Below are 17494 nucleotides of genomic sequence, written 5' to 3' on the forward strand. Positions count from 1 at the left end.
CTGACTTCCTACTCAACACATTAGCTACCACATTAGCTTTTCTCGGATGATAGCTAATGGTGCACCTGTACTCCTTGATTAGTTCGAGCCACCTCCTCTGCCTCATGTTCAACTCCTTCTATGTGAAAAAGTATTTAATGCTTTTGTGGTATGTGAAGATCTCACACTATTCACCGTACAAGTAATGTCTCCAGATCTTCAGCGGATACACCACTTCCGCCAACTCCCTATCATGCATGGGGTGATTCTTTTCGTACTTCTAGAGTTTCTGAGAAGCATAAGCAATTAGTTTCCCCTGTTGCATTAGCACACAATCCAAACCCTTCAGAGATGCATCGTTGTAAATCACAAAACCACCGTCCCCAAATGGGACGGTTAAAACCGGAGCAGTGACTAGTCGGTGTTTCAACTCCTGGAAACTCCGCTCGCACTCATCGGTCCAATCAAATCTCACATCCTTCCTTGTCAACCATGTCAAAGGGCCAGATAATCTAGAGATTTTCTCCACAAACCGCCGGTAGTACCTAGCCACTCCTAGGAAACTCTGAAGTTCCTGCATGCTTTTTGGTTTCACCCAGTCAACCATTGCTTCAATCTTACTTGGATCAACTGAGATACCACCTCCCGACACAACATGGCCTAGAAATGCAACTTGCTTCAACCAAAACTCATATTTGTTCAGTTTAGCATACAACTTCCTTTCCCGTAGTAGCTAAAGCACTAACCTCAGATGGATTTCATGCTCTTCTGAACTCCTAGAGTATACTAGAATATCGTCAATGAATACCACTATGAATTGGTCTAGGTATTCATGGAAAACCCTATTCATTAGGTCCATAAATACTGTTGGAGCGTTAGTCAACCCCAAAAGGCATGACTAGACATTTGTAGTGACCACATCTGGTTCAAAAATTGGTCTTCGCAACATCCTCACTCTTAACTTTCACCTGATGATACCCTGATCGTAAATCGATCTTCGAAAAGACCTATGTTCCCTGCAAATCGTCAAACAGATCATCTATACGAGGCAACGGGTATCGATTCTTCATTGTTACCTTGTTGATCTCATGGTAATCAATGCACATTCTCACTGACCCGTCCTTCTTCTTCTCGAACAATACTGGCGCTCCCCAGGGTGAAAACACTAGGTTTGACAAAGCCCTTATCTAGTAGTTCCTACAACTACTCCTTTAACACTATATGTTCAACTGAAGCCATTCGGTATGGAGCTTTAGAAATCAGTGCCTTGTCTGGCAGCAATTCAATAGCAAACTCCACTCATGATCAGGAGGTAAACTGGGTAAGTCTTCCAGGAATACATCCGAAAATTTGTTAACCACTCGGATATCTTCAAGTTTCAAATCATGCTAAGGTGGTTCCTTCACACAAGCTAGGTACCTCAGACACTCATCCAAGAGTAACCTTCTCACTTGCATTGCCGACATAATCTGTGGCGTCGAATGCACACACGATCCAATGAACTCATACTCCTATTCTCCAAGAGGTATGAACACCACCACTTTCCTACGACAGTCAATCATAACAAAACTAGAGGATAACCAATCCATCCCTAGCATAACATCAAAACCAAACATGTCATACACTACCAGATTCACCGGTAGCGACCTTCCCTGAATTACCACTGGGCAGTTCCCTAACATCTTCCTACAAATCACCACACTCCCAAATGGTGTAGCCACAGACAACCCCTCCTCCATCACTTGGGTTTCAACCCCACACAGTTTCACTAAATTTGCAGATGTAAAGGAGTGGGTTGCTCTTTAATCGAATAAGACAACAACTTTATTTAAAAGTAGTAACATGGTACTTGTCACCACGTTGCCAGCATGCTCTGCATCAGTTAGAGTAAGCGAGTAAACCCTTGCTTGAGCTAAGTTTCCCTATAAGTTTCCTCTAGGCACTTGATTATTTCCCCGATTCTGACTCGGTGTAGGCGTACCATTCATCTGCATATGACAGTCTCGGGCTTTGTGGGCCAATTTTCCACAGTTGTAACAGTTACCCACAAACGGCTGGCATTCACCATCATGCCATTTGTGGCACCTGATACAATGCTCATGAGATCGGTTCTCCTGTGGACCCCATGGTTCCGTACCCTGGCGATTACCCGAACCGTAGTTCCTCTTCTTCCACCGCCCCCTGATGAGAACCAGACTGAAAACTAGAAGGCACCGGCCTCTTCTTTTGATCCTGAACCACCTCATCTTCCAAGAGACTAGCCTCAACCACGGTGGCTTTATCCACCAGAACAGGAAACTCCCAAATCTGTAGTATCCCTACCAGCCTATGGATATCTTTCTTCAGGCCCTTCTCGAACCTCCAAGTCTTTTCGTACTCGTTCAAGATCATACACGACGCAAAGCGAGATATCTCGATGTAACTAGCTGCGTAACTCTACACTATTAGGTTTCCTAAGTCAAACTCGAGAACTCATATGCTTTTGCATCACAAACGGAAGCCGAGAAGTACCTCTCGAAGAACACCTCCTTAACGGCCTCGCATCATCCATGATGAATCAACTCTCTGCTCCTCAAGCAGACTCACAGCCATCACCATATCAGCTTCTCCCGCCGGCTGAAACGTAGTATAGAGAAATTTTTACTCGTCGATGCAGTGCAAAACTTTCAATATTTTTCTGTATTCTCCACCTATTTCTCTGCCACAATCGGGTCGGACCCTCCAGTAAACATTGGAGGATGCATGCGGGTGAACTTCTATATGGTGAACCACTAGCCGTAGTTGAATGCTTTTGTCCCCTAACACTTCGCTCGATCTCTTGCATAATCTGCCTAGTCATTCCCCGAGGCACAAAAGGAGACCCTTCGCTCGCAGTCCCTTTTGAGCTACTATCGCAGTTGCTATCCTTGGGCTCAATTCCGAAAATAGTATAAAAATAGATTAGCATTCTTATATCATAGCACAATTAACACAATCATTGTAGGATAATCATGTTAACTTCTAGACTCTCAGGTCTAGGTCTGCCCTACCACACAAACATGAAACCATCAATGGTTTGCCATGATTTTACTAAAATCATTATTCCAGGAAAAACACAGAACACCGTTAATGAGTCTTTGTCTAGCAACAAGACAACCCTTGACCTACTCTTCCCATTCCCTACATCCTATACTCTAGTATGTTCACCTAATCAAGCCTAACCAAGTCTATAAGACCTAACAACCTGTTTAGCTCTGATACCAAGCTATCACATCCCTAAACTAGAAATAGGCCCTAGGATGTGATTTAGTAACCTAACCTGTCTTTGTATCATACAACCATCCATGATACTACACATTATAAGGGTCTGACCCCGAAGGGTTCATGTATACCCTATCCACAATCACATACATAATATACACAGTGGAATAATTCAACCTATTACATCAAAATACTATACATTACACCATTATACCATATCGTCATACCATTATACCTTACCAGAGTCTATACAAAACCATAACCAGAGTCTATACAAAACCATAGTCTAATTCCCATGATAAATAACATACCCCAGGTGTCTATATAACCCAAAATGACAACCCGACCAAAGATCAGTACTTACACAAGTTCTTCTACAAAGCTAACCAACAACCACGCTCTAGAAACACTAGGACGCTAGTGTCGGCTACTCGAAGGACCTGAAAAACATTTGTATGATAAAGGTGAGACACCTTTCAGTGAGGGAGAAACAGGTTATATCAGTGTGTGAATACATGAGTGTTATTTCAATGGTAAAACATAAACATTTCACAATTGCAGTATTTTCACATTATAGGTCAAGTATATCTCACAAAACACCTCGATCTAATGTTGTCACACTCTTCGGCCTAAGTTGGCCACAACATGGCGCCCTCAATAACCTGGAGTAGTATAAGCCCCACAACGTTCAACCGGTGCAAACATGGTGCATACTCACTCCCTTCGGTGACCAACTGGAATCATAAGTGGTATTTCACACCCTTGGCCTCAAGTCGGATATCCGAGCCAATGGTAGTTAATCGACACGGTTGCCTACGGTATTATTCCAGCACGCCTCATATCTCAGCCTTTGGTAGTTAACCAACACGCTTCGATTGTCCTAAGCCTTCGATTTTATTCTCACTCAGCATTTTCAAAAAACCTGGAATAATTTGGAACTCCCGTTCCTATATCTCATTTCAATTACTCACAGCCTATGGTGGTTAACCAACACGCTTTTTCACAAGACACATCATTCAATACATCAGCTCATTCCACACTTATTTGGGTAAACAAATAATCTCATATCAGATACTCCAAAAATACAGTTTAACACAATCAAAGGTATGATCATCTCTATATTACAATTTAATCATATATAAAATTTTCCAACAGAAACAGAGATGATACCCGAAACCCTCAATTTTCCCAAAAACTATAAACCTGAAAATCATGTAATTTCACACAATAGATTTTCCCAAATAAGTAGCCAAAACATTTGTAAAATCATAAACCACATTTTTACCGATTTAGATTATAAAAATAACTAATATAAATAGAAACCCCTTATCTTATCCCAACAATTGAAACACGAACTTAATCGGTCCGAAACAATGACACGGGATCCCCAAATCCTAAAAACCGAAGAACAATACTTCAATATAATCCTAACCACTACAGATCTTCCAACCGAAAAATAATTTAGACCCTTACCTTGATTTTGGAACAAAACCCGAAAATTCTCATGAAATTAGGATAGCTTCTCAAGAGGGGGGGTGAATTGGATTTTTTAAAAATATTTCAATTTTAATACTTTGTTTTTCAACAATAACAACAAGTAAATACAAAATGAATTCAACCACAACTAATCAACAAGATAATCAAAATTTTGATCTTTGTATCAATAGCCCTGTAATAAATTGTAAAGCACGATGAATTTATGTAAGCCTTGTGTTTATTCCAAATTCACAATTCTTCTTTGTGTTTAGTTTTTAAACAAACTTTCAAATTAATAAGTTTAGGATGATCAACCAACGTAGTCCCTTTCGGTTTCCGTAATCAATACTGATCAAGCCAAAAAAAAATTATCCTCCGGTCTATTTTACAACCATACACTCATAATTAAAAATTTAAAGCATACACGCAGGTTGTAAGTATTGTTGAAAAATAAAGAGTAAGGAAGGAAAGAGAGACACAAGGTTTTACGAGGTTTGGCTTATACCCAGCCTACGTCCTCGCCTTTGGCAAACTACCAAAGGATCATTAGTTCAGTTTCGTTGACGGGTGGAACAATACCAATTACAATCACTCCTTCCTTTAGGCTAAAGCCTGCCTCTCCAAATGATATTCTCTCATTTAGTCCAATGATTCTACAACCTTGAATCGTCTATAAACAAGAATCAAGATAGAGAAAAGTTTGCGTACAAGAAAATACTCTCACAGTAGAGTAGGTTAGTACAACATTCAGCACAAGTATACTTCAAAGTAAATCAAATATAAAAGGATTGAATCTCAATACTGAATTTAGATCACCAAATATCTTCCAAGAATTGAAAGATTCAGACTTTGAAGCCTCTACTTCATAATTTGTATCAGCAATAACTCAGTAGTTGAAGTAGGAAGAACACAAGAGAGTTTGAAAGCTTTTTTGAGAACTTTGATTGCTGGAAAATTTCTTGGTGTTTAAAATCTTTGAAGTTTGGGGCAATTTATAGATGTTTTAAAAGTAATTCCTTACCCGCAAAGTTTCCTTGAAGTAATCCCCAAGTTTTTCAAAATAGTAGTGCCCAAAAAATTCATTTAAAAAATCTTCCCGTTGGAAAATTTTAAACCAATGTTCGAGTGGCAGTCGCCTGCCACAACCTGATAGTCGCCTGTCATAGAAGAAACTTAAAACACAGAACACTGGTAGTTGCCTGCCAGAACCCAAGCAATCACTTGGCATGACCACCGAGGCGGCTGACTATGTTCAGGTAGTCGCCTGGCACCCTACTGCCTCTTTGAAAATTCTTCATTTAATTTGGGCAGTCGGCTGTCACATGGAGTCAGTCGCCTGGCCCTTCTGTTTAAAAAAAACTTTTCTTTTTTAAAAACCTTCTTTTCTTTGATTTGAAAAACATACTTTAGAGTTTTTCTAAAAATATATTTCTACCTTTCTTTTGATTTTATGAGAGCTTCAATTCAGTTTATACTTGAAATTAACTTGAAGTACTTGCATACAAACATCCTTAAAACTTTATTCCTTTGATCTTCAAGTAAGTCCTTGAACCTTGTTAGGCCAACAATCTCCCCCTTTTTGATGATGACAAATCGAGAGAAAAAATAATAAGAGATAATACTTATGGCTGCCCCTTTCAACCAGCATGATATATTCATAATCATATAAGTAATGAATTCAGGTTACTTGCAAAATGATCATACCCATATATATCCATCCATACAAGATAATCCATACATATTCATAGTTTTACAAACCAAACCATAGCGTATTTCTTTTTTGCACTTCCTTCTCTCAAACATCTTCGCCTTTGGACATCAATCAAAAAGGAGAAGAGAGTGATACAAAAAAAATATAGTGAAGAGTTGTAATACATAGTACTTGTAGATCTTATAAACATAAAGAACATGCTATCTGATGAAGCACTAATACATAGACAAAAGTGTTAAATAGCTCCTAGATGAAACACATCAATCAGAGGCTTCCATAGACCCACTTTCATCTTCTTCTTCTTCTTGTCCACTAGATTTTTCAGCAGATTCTTCATCACTCGATGGAGCAGAGCTGATATCCATATGAGATTTGCCTTTAGAAGAGCTAGCCAAATGTTTCTCAATTTTGTCAACACACTGAATAAGGTTGGAACAATGAGTTTCCACAGTAGAAACTTTCTCCCTTAGTGTACCAAGTCCAGATTGCATTCCATCACTGAAGGTCATATAGTGATTATAAAATGGAACGAACCAAGAAGGAGTTTCTGGGTTAAACTGTATTGAAGGGGCTAACATGGAAGGCTGAGGAGGTGGTGCAGATGAGATGTGACAATGTCCTTTGTGAAACCACCCTTGAGGAGAGTGCTTATATCCCATACGCTTAAGAATAGTATGAGAAAAGATATCGTAATGAGTTTTTCTAATGAAGTTAAATGATGGTGTAAGAACATTAAAATGAGCAAATACCATATTTAACATCCCAGTATATGGTAGAATGACACGAGGAGCATCAACTTTCATAGTAATCCATTTGATAAGTAAACTTGGAAGATCTAGCTTTTTTCCTTTAAGAATACACCACATAACAAAACAATCTAAGAAGGAAATATGATCATAAGAACCGGAACGTGGTAGGATATTATATGTAATAAGTTTGTGTAGGATTAAAGCTTGGAGATTGAGCTATTTGTAAAGAGGTGGATGCCCAAAGGAAATAGGTGTATCAGATATAACTAGGGGTAAAAATTCCTCTAGAGTAAATCCTTGGGACATTATCCATTGTTTCTCAACAATGTGAACCTCAAAATCTCCTGGCTTGACTTGAAGAATTTTTCCCAAAGATATGGGAGTAAGATGAATATTTTGCCCTAGAAGATTTGTTTTGACCCCATTTTCAAACCTTTCCATATTTGCATAGAAAATCCGAACCACGTTTGAATAGTATCCTTTTGCTTGATATGTAATAAACCGATCCCACCCAATTTCCTTAAAAAGTTCCATAATTTCAGGAAAATATGAATTGAAGAATGTAACATCAAGGACTTTACCTAGAAAGGGTTTGGTTGAAGCGATTTGATTCCTATAGAGTTGCTTAGCATGTGGAGTTACTAACCATTTCTCTACTTCATCATTGTTGATCCTTGTCGAAGAGGAAGAACCCTTGTTACCAACCGATTTTATCCATGGCATGTTTGTATTGAAGATAAAGGCTGATAAACCCTAGGTTGTATTTGCGATTTGATGTGGAAGGGAGGTTTGATGCTCGGTTTCAGACTGATTTGGAAGAAGAGTCTGTGTGGAAAAGAGTAGGAAAGAAGATTTTCGGAGAGAGAGAAGAAGGAGCAGACGCCTGATGGAAGTTAAAAAGACATAAAACAGGGTTTTAAACCCTACCCGCTATGAGGCAGTTGCCTGCTAGGATAAGGTAGGCGCTTATCAATAAAAAACTTGAAAGTCAGTAGCTTGGCACCTTGGTGGCAGTCGCCTGTCAACTAGAAAAATTTTTAGTTTGCTTCTCGAATATGCATCATTCTCAATTCTCTTATGATGAATATGAATCGCTCTTTAGAGAGTGGTTTTGTGAATATCTCTGCTAATTGGTCATTTGTATTTACAAATTCTAGCATTATGTCTTCGTTTTGCACATGATCTCTCAAGAAGTGATGTCTTATGTCAATATGTTTTGTTCTTAAGTGAGATACCGAATTTTTTGAAATATTTATGGCACTTGTGTGGTGACATTTTATTGGAATAATTTGATATTGAATTTTGAAATCTTTTAGTTGTTGTTTCATATACAATGTTTGGGCACAACAACTCCCTGCTGCTATGTATTTTGCTTCTGCTGTGGATAATGCTACAGAGTTTTGTTTCTTTGAAGACTAGGAGACTAAAGAGTGTCCTAGAAAATGACACGTTCCACTTGTGATTTTTCTATCTTTCTTGCATCCAGCAAAGTCTGCATCGAAATAGCTTATCATTTCAAAATCAGTTCCCTTTGGATACCATAAACCTAGTTTAAGTGTGCCTAGTAGATATCTAAGGATTCTTTTAACCGCTGATTGGTGTGATTCCTTAGGAGCCGATTGGAACCTAGCACACATACATACGCTAAACATAATATCCGGTCTACTTACTGTTAAGTAAAGTAAGCTTCCTATCATGCCTCGGTAATGCTTGGTATCTACTTGTTTCCCTTTTTCATCCTCGTCAAGACTAGTTGAAGTGCTCATGGGAGTTCCTATAGGTTTGCTTTCTTCCATATCAAACTTCTTTAACATGTCTTTAATATATTTAGTTTGATTTATGAAAGTTTTATTTTTTGCTTGTTTGATTTGTAATCCTAGAAAGTAATTTAACTCTCCCATCATGCTCATCTCAAACTCTTTTTGCATAGACTTAGCAAATTCATTACACAAATCCTCATGAGTTGCTCCAAAAATAATATCATCAACATAAATTTGTACTATAAGCATGTCTTTATTTTTTGTTTTAATAAATAACGTGTTGTCAATCTTTCCCCTTGAAAAATTGTTTTGAATTAGGAACTTGCTTAGCCTTTCATACCAAGCTCTAGGAGCTTGCTTCAATCCATATAAAGCTTTTGTTAACTTAAATACATGATATGGATTTTTTGAATTTTAAAAACTTGGAGAGTTGTTTTACATATACTTCTTCATTATATATCCATTTAAGAAAGCACTTTTTACATCAATTTGGTATAATTTGAAGTCCTTATAGGCTGCATAAGCTAAGAGCATCATAATTGCTTCCATTCTTGCTATGGGGGCAAAGGTTTCATCGTAATCAATACCTTCTTCTTGATTATAACCTTGTCCAACTAGCCTAGCTTTATTTCTTATAACTATCCCATGTTCATCCTTTTTATTTTTAAACACCCATTTAGTTCCTATGATTGATTTGTCTTTGGGTTTAGGTATAAGTTCCCACACTTGGCTTCTTTCAAATTGATTTAGTTCCTCTTGCATAGTTATAATCCAAGAGTCATCTTTTAAGGCTTCTCAATATTCTTGGGTCTATCTTGAGATAAAAAGGTATAATGGTTGATTACACGTCAAAACTGCGTAATTGGGCATCTTAACCCGGGCTTTACGGTTTATATTTTTAATTAAATGTCTAAAATTGTCCAATATTTTAATAAAGTGCCAAAATCATCATTCTTGAACTTTATTGCACTATTTATGAAGTTTTGGTAATTTTTTGTCGCAGGAAAATTCCTAGGAACCAAAATCGACACCTGTTCGTATTTCGTACAAACTTTTTCTTATGAGCTGCGATTGAGACGATTCAAATTTCTAGAGAAAGAGAAAAGGATTATCTACAACTTTTGTGTTTTGAGTTTTGTGAGATATGGGCTCCAAAAGAGTCATATTTGCGATGAAAAGAGAATAAAAAAAATGAAAAAAATATAACAATCCGGGTCGGGTCTCCTATCCGGATCCGGGTCTAGGGCTTTCCCCCCCTATCCTTAAATTCCCTTCTCTTCCTCCCCCTGCGGAGGCAGCCCATGAGGGCTCCCCCTCTCCCTTCTTTTCTTCCTTTCTCTTCTTTCTTTTATTTCTTTCATGTTTTTGTTCTTTGTCTTTTTCAATCTTTCCTTTTCTCTGCATCTCAGTTATTCCTTTCCTTCACCTTATCTTCCTCTACTTTTCTTCTTTCTCTAACCTCTTTGTTTTTCAGCCTCTCTCTCACTCAGCTTCCTCTTCCCTCTGCAACTCCCCGCAGCAGCCAAGTCCCTCCACTGCAGCTGCTCTGGACAGCCACCGCAGCATCAGCCTAAACTAGTCAACACCAGCAACCCTCTGCTTCAGCCATGCACACACCAGCATCGGCTCTGTTCCAGGACTCCAGCCCAGAACCACATCTTCTTGCAGACATAGCAGCAGCCTCCATGAGCACAGCAGCTCCAGCAGCTCCAGCAGAGCACAGCAACCTCCTGCACAATCACAGCGACCTGAGCACATTAACCCACTGCCATACCTGCTGCCAGCAACCCATCTCTCTCTCTCTCTTCTCTCTTATTTTCTTTTCTTTCTTTTATTTTCAAAATTGCAATTGAATATTTCTTTTCTTTTTATTTAGTTATTTATTAGAGTATTTGAAAAACTTGTTTGAATGAGTGTTAAATAATTTTAATTTGTTTTAGTGAAGTTTAATTTTTATTTTTTTATGTTTCTCTTAATTAATGTTACCATTAGATTTGAAGAATTTAATTTAGTTTCTTTTATTTATTTATCGTTCGGTTTAGTTAGGGTCGATTTTGTTTAAGTTCGTGTTTTACCGTATTCCATTATCGTTTGAATGTTCTTTTTTTTGAAGTTTATGGTTGTGTTTAAATTGTGATTGAGGTTCAAGTTCGTGTTAAAGGTTTAATTTTTATTGTATGCATTTGTGTCCGATTGAGTTTCCATTATGTGCTTTAATTCCATGATTAATGTTACCATTTTTAATGAGCGCGTGTTTCGATGTTTCCTTAGGTAGATTAGAGTTTCTATTCCTACGTACTCTTTAAATTGAAGTATGCTAGTTTTAGGACTTTAATTTAAGTTTTTGTTTAACTCTCCAAAATCTTGAAAACCCGAATCTGAACTGAGTTCAGTGCAATTTAATTTCGATTGGACGAACATAAATTTTGAGATTAAACACATTCCCTAAGGAGACGATCTAGCCCTTGGGCTTAATATTACATGACAGAACTCCTATAATTGGGATAGCTTCCGAGCTGCTCATTTTTCGAGTAAGTCAATGGTTGCAAATATTTTTTAATGAGGCTCGAGTGGTTATTCCTTTTGATGTTTCTCCAAGTATTGTTCTTTTGGATGACTTTTAGCATATCTCCATTCTTTAGGTAGTTCTAGATTTTCTATAATGTTTTCATTTGAAGTCTCATTATTATTTTCTTCTTTTATTTCAAGATCTTCTTCTTTTTGTGGAATATCTTCTTTTTCATCATTCTTAATTTTTTTTCATAATTGTTTGATTCATCAAATGTTATGTGTATTGATTCAATGATAGTAAGAGTTCTTCTATTATAAACCGTATATGCTTTACTATTTGTAGAGTAGCCTAAAAAGATACCTTCATTAGATTTTGCATCAAACTTTCCTAAATCATTTTTAGTGTTAAGGATAAAACATTTGCATCCAAATACATGAAAGTAAGAGATATTAGGTTTTCTTCCTTTCCTTAGTACATACGGTGTTTTGTCTATACTTGATCTTATAGATACCCTATTTACAATATAACATACTGTATTTACAGCTTTAGCCCAAAAGTATTTAGGTAGGTTATTTTCGTTTATCATTGTTCTTGCCATTTCTTGTTGGATTCTATTTTTTCTTTCTACAACTCCATTTTGTTGTGGAGTTCTAGGTGCTGAGAAGTTATGGTTTATTCCATATTCATTATAGAATTTATCAACCTCTTTGTTTCTAAACTCCCTACCTTGATCACTTCTGTTACATTATAGCCCTTTTCATTTTGTAATTTCTTACATAAGGTGATTAGCATGTCACAACCATCATCTTTATTTATTAGGAATAATACCCAAGTAAATCTTGAATAATCATCCACTATTACAAAAGCATATTATTTTCCTCCTAGGCTTAAGGTTCTAGTTGGATCGAATAAGTCTAGGTGTAATAGTTCTAGGGGTCTTTTAGTAGATATATACTTTTTCTTTTTAAAGCTTGTTTTAACTTGCTTTCCCTTTTGGCATGCGTCACACATCTAGTCTTTTATGAATTTGGTATTTGGTAATCCTTTTACAAGATTTTTCTTTGATAATTTGGATAATAAGTCCATACTAGCATGTCCTAACTTCCTATGCCATAGCCAACTTATTTCATTCAAGGCTGCCAAACAAGTTACGTTTTGATTCATTAGATTCTCAAGGTTTATACAATAAACATTATTTATTCTAAGAGCTATAAACAAGATTTTATTTTCTTTGGGAATCTGAATAACACATTTTTCTTTATTAAAGCTTAAAAGATTGTATTTTAAACCTTCTACTAATAATACATTATCAATAGTAATAGAAGGTTCTTTACATATTCTCCCGATGCCAATGATCTTACCTTTGGCATTATCACCGAAGGTGACATATCCTCCATCATTTTGTTTTAGAGAGGAAAACTTGATCTTATCGCCGGTCATGTGTCTTGAACACCCGCTGTCCAAGTACCACTTGTCCGTTGATAATGTTGTCCTAAAACATACCTACAATGGAGGATTTATTGTGTTAGTCTTTGGACCCCAAATCCTTTTAACTTTCTTTGTTTTGTTGTTAGTTCCATTATTAACTTTCCATTCTCCTTGTACTTTAACATACTTCCTTTTTAGTGGGCAATCAAACATTATGTGACCTTTAGTCTTGCACATATAGCAAGTAGTGTTTGCATGTTTGTTGTTTGAGGAAGTGCTAGCATAGTGCTTGGTCTCCTTGACGAAGTATCCCATGTATAATTTCTTATTCTTTTTGTTTGTTTTACCATTGTAACCTATTCATTCTTTATTCCCATGTAGCCTTTGTGTCCAATCATTTTTTCAAAATTATCTTTACCTTTTGTAAAATTATATATAATTTTTTCTTTATCCTCTACTAATTTCTTTAGTTCATTTATTTCTAGATCCTTTCTATTCAAATTTTCTTTATAAGTTTTGCTTAATTCTTGAGTTACTTTACTTACTTCCTCCTCTAACTTCTCAATACAATAATCTTTTTCTTTTTCAATGGTTTTGAATGATTCAAGTTGCTTCGATAGTTCTTTATTTTGATCCTTCAAGGTTATATTTCTTTTGAAAATTTTTATAAATATTTTATGTAAGGAAAATAATTTAGCTTGTAATTCTTTGTATGAGAGCATACTCTCACATGATTCCTCACAAGATTCATCGTAAGATTCTGTTGAAGAGTAGTAGGAATTTACCTCTTCATCTTTTGTCATGAAGCATACGTTTGCCATCTCTTGTCCGCTTGAATCATTTTCCGTTTCGCTGGAGCTTGAGTCATCCCAAGTAGCCTTCATAGTTTCCTTCTTTTTCTTCTTGTCTTTCTTGAGCAATGGGCAGTCCGATTTGATATGTCCTGATTTCTTACAGTGATAGCATATAGGAGATTCACTTTTACTTTTATTTATTTTCTACTTGATTCTCCTTTTTCAGTTTTCCTTTTGTTGAACTTTCTAGGAAATCTTTTATTCCTTCTATAAAACTTTCCTAGTCTCTTAGTGATGAATGCTAATTCATCTTGATCTAAGTCACTTGTTTCACTTTCTTCTTCACTTGAGTTGTGGCTTGATGCTTTTAGTGCAATAGATTTCTTATACTTTGGTTCAGGATTTCTTTCTTTTAGAGCCATTTCATAGGTAAGGAGTGAACCTATGAGTTCATCTAAGGAGGTGGTCTTAAGGTTTCTTCCTTTGGTAAATGTTGTAGCCTTAGGTTCCCATATGGAGGGAAGGCCTCTCAAAATTTTTCTAATCATTTCGTTGGTAGTATAAGTTTTTCTTAAGGCACTTAAGGAATTGATTATGTGGGTGAATCTTGTGTACATACTTCATATGGATTCATCTGAACTCATCTTGAATGCTTCATATTCGCTTATTAACATGTCTATCCTATTGTCCCTAACATCAATAGTTCCTTCATATGTAACTTCTAATTTGTCCCATATTTCTTTAGCCATTTTACAAGACATGACCCCATTAAATTCATTAGCGTCTAAAGCACAATACAAAGCATTTATAGCACTTGAGTTTATTTTAAGCATTTTATAATTTGAACCGATCATATCCTTTTTCTCTTTTGGAATTCGTTTTCCATCTAATATCTTGGTGGGAATAAGGTCTCCATCCATAACTACTTCCTATGCTTTCCAATCCATGTGTTGGAGGTATATTTGCATTCTCTTTTTTCCAAAAGGCGTAGTTGTGTCCACAAAAGATTGGTGGACGAGTTGAGGATTGACCCTCTCCAAAAGGAGCTACTCCTATGTTTGCCATTTAGATCTTTTTATAGCTTCTTGTTAGGATTTTGCTATAACTTTACTATGATACCAATTGAAATTAGGATAGCTTCTCAAGAGGGGGGGTGAATTGGATTTTTTAAAAATATTTCAATTTTAATACTTTGTTTTTCAACAATCACAACAAGTAAATACAAAATCAATTCAACTACAACCAATCAACAAGATAATCAAAATTTTGATCTTTGTATTAATAGCCCGGTAATAAATTGTAAAGCACGCTGAATTTATTTAAGCCTTGTGTTTATTCCAAACTCACAATTCTTCTTTGTGTTTAGTTTTTAAACAAACTTTCAAATTAATAAGTTTAGGATGATCAATCAATGTAGTCCCTTTCGGTTTCCGCAATCAATGCTGATCAAGCCAAAATAAATTATCCTCCGATCTATTTAACAACCATACACTCGGAATTAACAATTTAAAGCATACACGCAGATTGTAAGTATTGCTGAAAAATAAAGAGTAAGGAAGAAAAGAGAGACACAAGGTTTTACGAGGTTCTGCTTATACCCAGCCTACGTCCTCGCCTTTGGCAAACCACCAAAGGATTCACTAGTTCAGTTCCGTTGACGAGTGGAACAATACCGATTACAATCACTTCTTCCTTTAGGCTAGAGCATGCCTCTTCAAACGATATTCCCTCATTCGGTCCAACGATTCTACAACCTTGAATCGTCTGTAAACAAGAATCAAGATAGAGAAAAGTTTGTGTACAAGAAAATACTCTCACAATAGTGTAGGTTAGTACAACATTCAGTACAAGTATACTTCAAAGTAAATCAAATATAAAAGGATTGAAGCTCAATACTGAATTTAGATCACCAAATACCTTCCAAGAATTGAAAGATTCAGACTTTGAAGGCTCTACTTCAGAATTTGTATCAACAGTAACTCAGTAGTTGAAGTAGGAAGAACACAAAAGAGTTTGAAAGCTTTTTTGAGAACTTTGATTGCTGGAAAATTTATTGGTGTTTAATATCTTTGAAGTTTGGGGCTATTTATAGATATTTTAAAAGTAATTCCTTACCCGCAAAGTTTCCTTGAAGTAATCCCCAAGTTTTTCAAAATAGTAGTGCCTAAAAAATACATTTAAAAAATCTTCTCGTTGGAAATTTTTAAACCAACATTCGAGTGGCAGTCGCCTGTCATAGAAGAAAATTAAAACACAGAACACTGGCAGTCACCTACCAGAACCCAAGAAGTCACCTAGCATGACCACCAAGGCACCTGGCTATGTTCAGGCAGTCGCCTGATACCCTACTGCCTTTTTGAAAATTGTTCATTTAATTTGGGCAGTCGCCTGCCACATGGAGTCAGTCGCCTGACCCTTCTGTTTAAAAAAAAAAAAAAATTTCTTTTTTAGAAACCTTCTTTTCTTTGATTTGAAAAACATAGTTTAGAGTTTTTCTAAAAATATATTTCTACATTTCTTTTGATTTTATGAGAGCTTCAATTCAGTTTATACTTGAAATTAACTTGAAGTACTTACATACAAACATCCTTAAAACGTTATTCCTTTGATCTTCAAGTAAGTCCTTGTTCTTCTATCATCTTTGAGTTTCTGATCTTTTCTTTGAGCTTTCATCAAGTTATCTTTAATTCTCATGCTCTTCAAGTTCTTTTTTGATCCATAAACTTTATCATTCTTTTGAGCTTTGTCACTACCTTTAAGCTTTGCCTTTTTCTTGAAAAACTTTCACTTAAACTATATTAAACACATCATGGTTTGTTATCATCAAAATAAGAATTGTAAGCCTTGTTAGGCCAACACCTCCAAATGAAGATTCGATCCTCTATAACTATAGAGATTCTCCTCTTGATCTACGTAACAACGTCAGATCATTGATTTAGGTAACAGACGACCCGAAACCTTTGAGAGAGAGAGCCTCCTTCGAATTCTAGAGAGAGAGAGAGAAATAATCTTTGATTTCTTATCAACTAAGAAATGAATAGGATAATTATAACTTGGTTGACCCGACCAACCTCGTCAACGAGACGGTGCCTTCGTCAACGAGCAAAAGAAGGGTGTTCGTCGACGACAGAGTTGCCTTGTCAATGAGCCTAAATTTGATAATTTCCCGAAATCCCTCAATATATCTTCATCGGCGAGCTCTGAATTTCGTCGTCAATCCACTGAAGAGACTTCGTCGACGAGAGATTGAGCCTCATCGACAAGCCCTGCTGATTTTTCCTTTCAAAATCGCTTCTCCTTTCTTATTTATTTAATTCACATTTCTCGGGTCGGGTTCTTACATTAGCATTTGTAAGCTCCCCTTCCTATAACTTTTATGGGTTCAATGTTGTACATATATTTTATCGATTTAATTAGTGTAAGAGTTTAAGTGATTAAGAAGAAGGTTTTAGGCATATACTTTGCTTGTCCTAGATTAATTTTACATTCAAGAAATGGCTTTTTCACTTTTAATCAATCAAGTTGGATTTTAACCTAAATCCAGCTAACGAAGCAAAAACTAAATTGAATAATAGAATTGGAACTAAATTGTCAGAGAAATGAATTAAATATTTAAAGGAACATTAATATGCACTAGGCAAAGTTTAAACCAAATACCCAAATTACAAAGTAGAGTAAAATTATTAAGACAAGGATTGATTAAAATGTTGAATTAATTGAATTCAAATTAACTTGGAAATTTTTAAGTAGTATGTACATATCCTTTAAGGAGAAATTGCAACTTCAATTCATGCCTATGAGCAAGTCTTTTTCTCTAACCTCACAATTATTCTAACAATTTGTTC

Source organism: Malania oleifera, chromosome 9, assembly GCF_029873635.1.
Source record: "Malania oleifera isolate guangnan ecotype guangnan chromosome 9, ASM2987363v1, whole genome shotgun sequence".
Lineage (NCBI taxonomy): Eukaryota > Viridiplantae > Streptophyta > Magnoliopsida > Santalales > Ximeniaceae > Malania > Malania oleifera.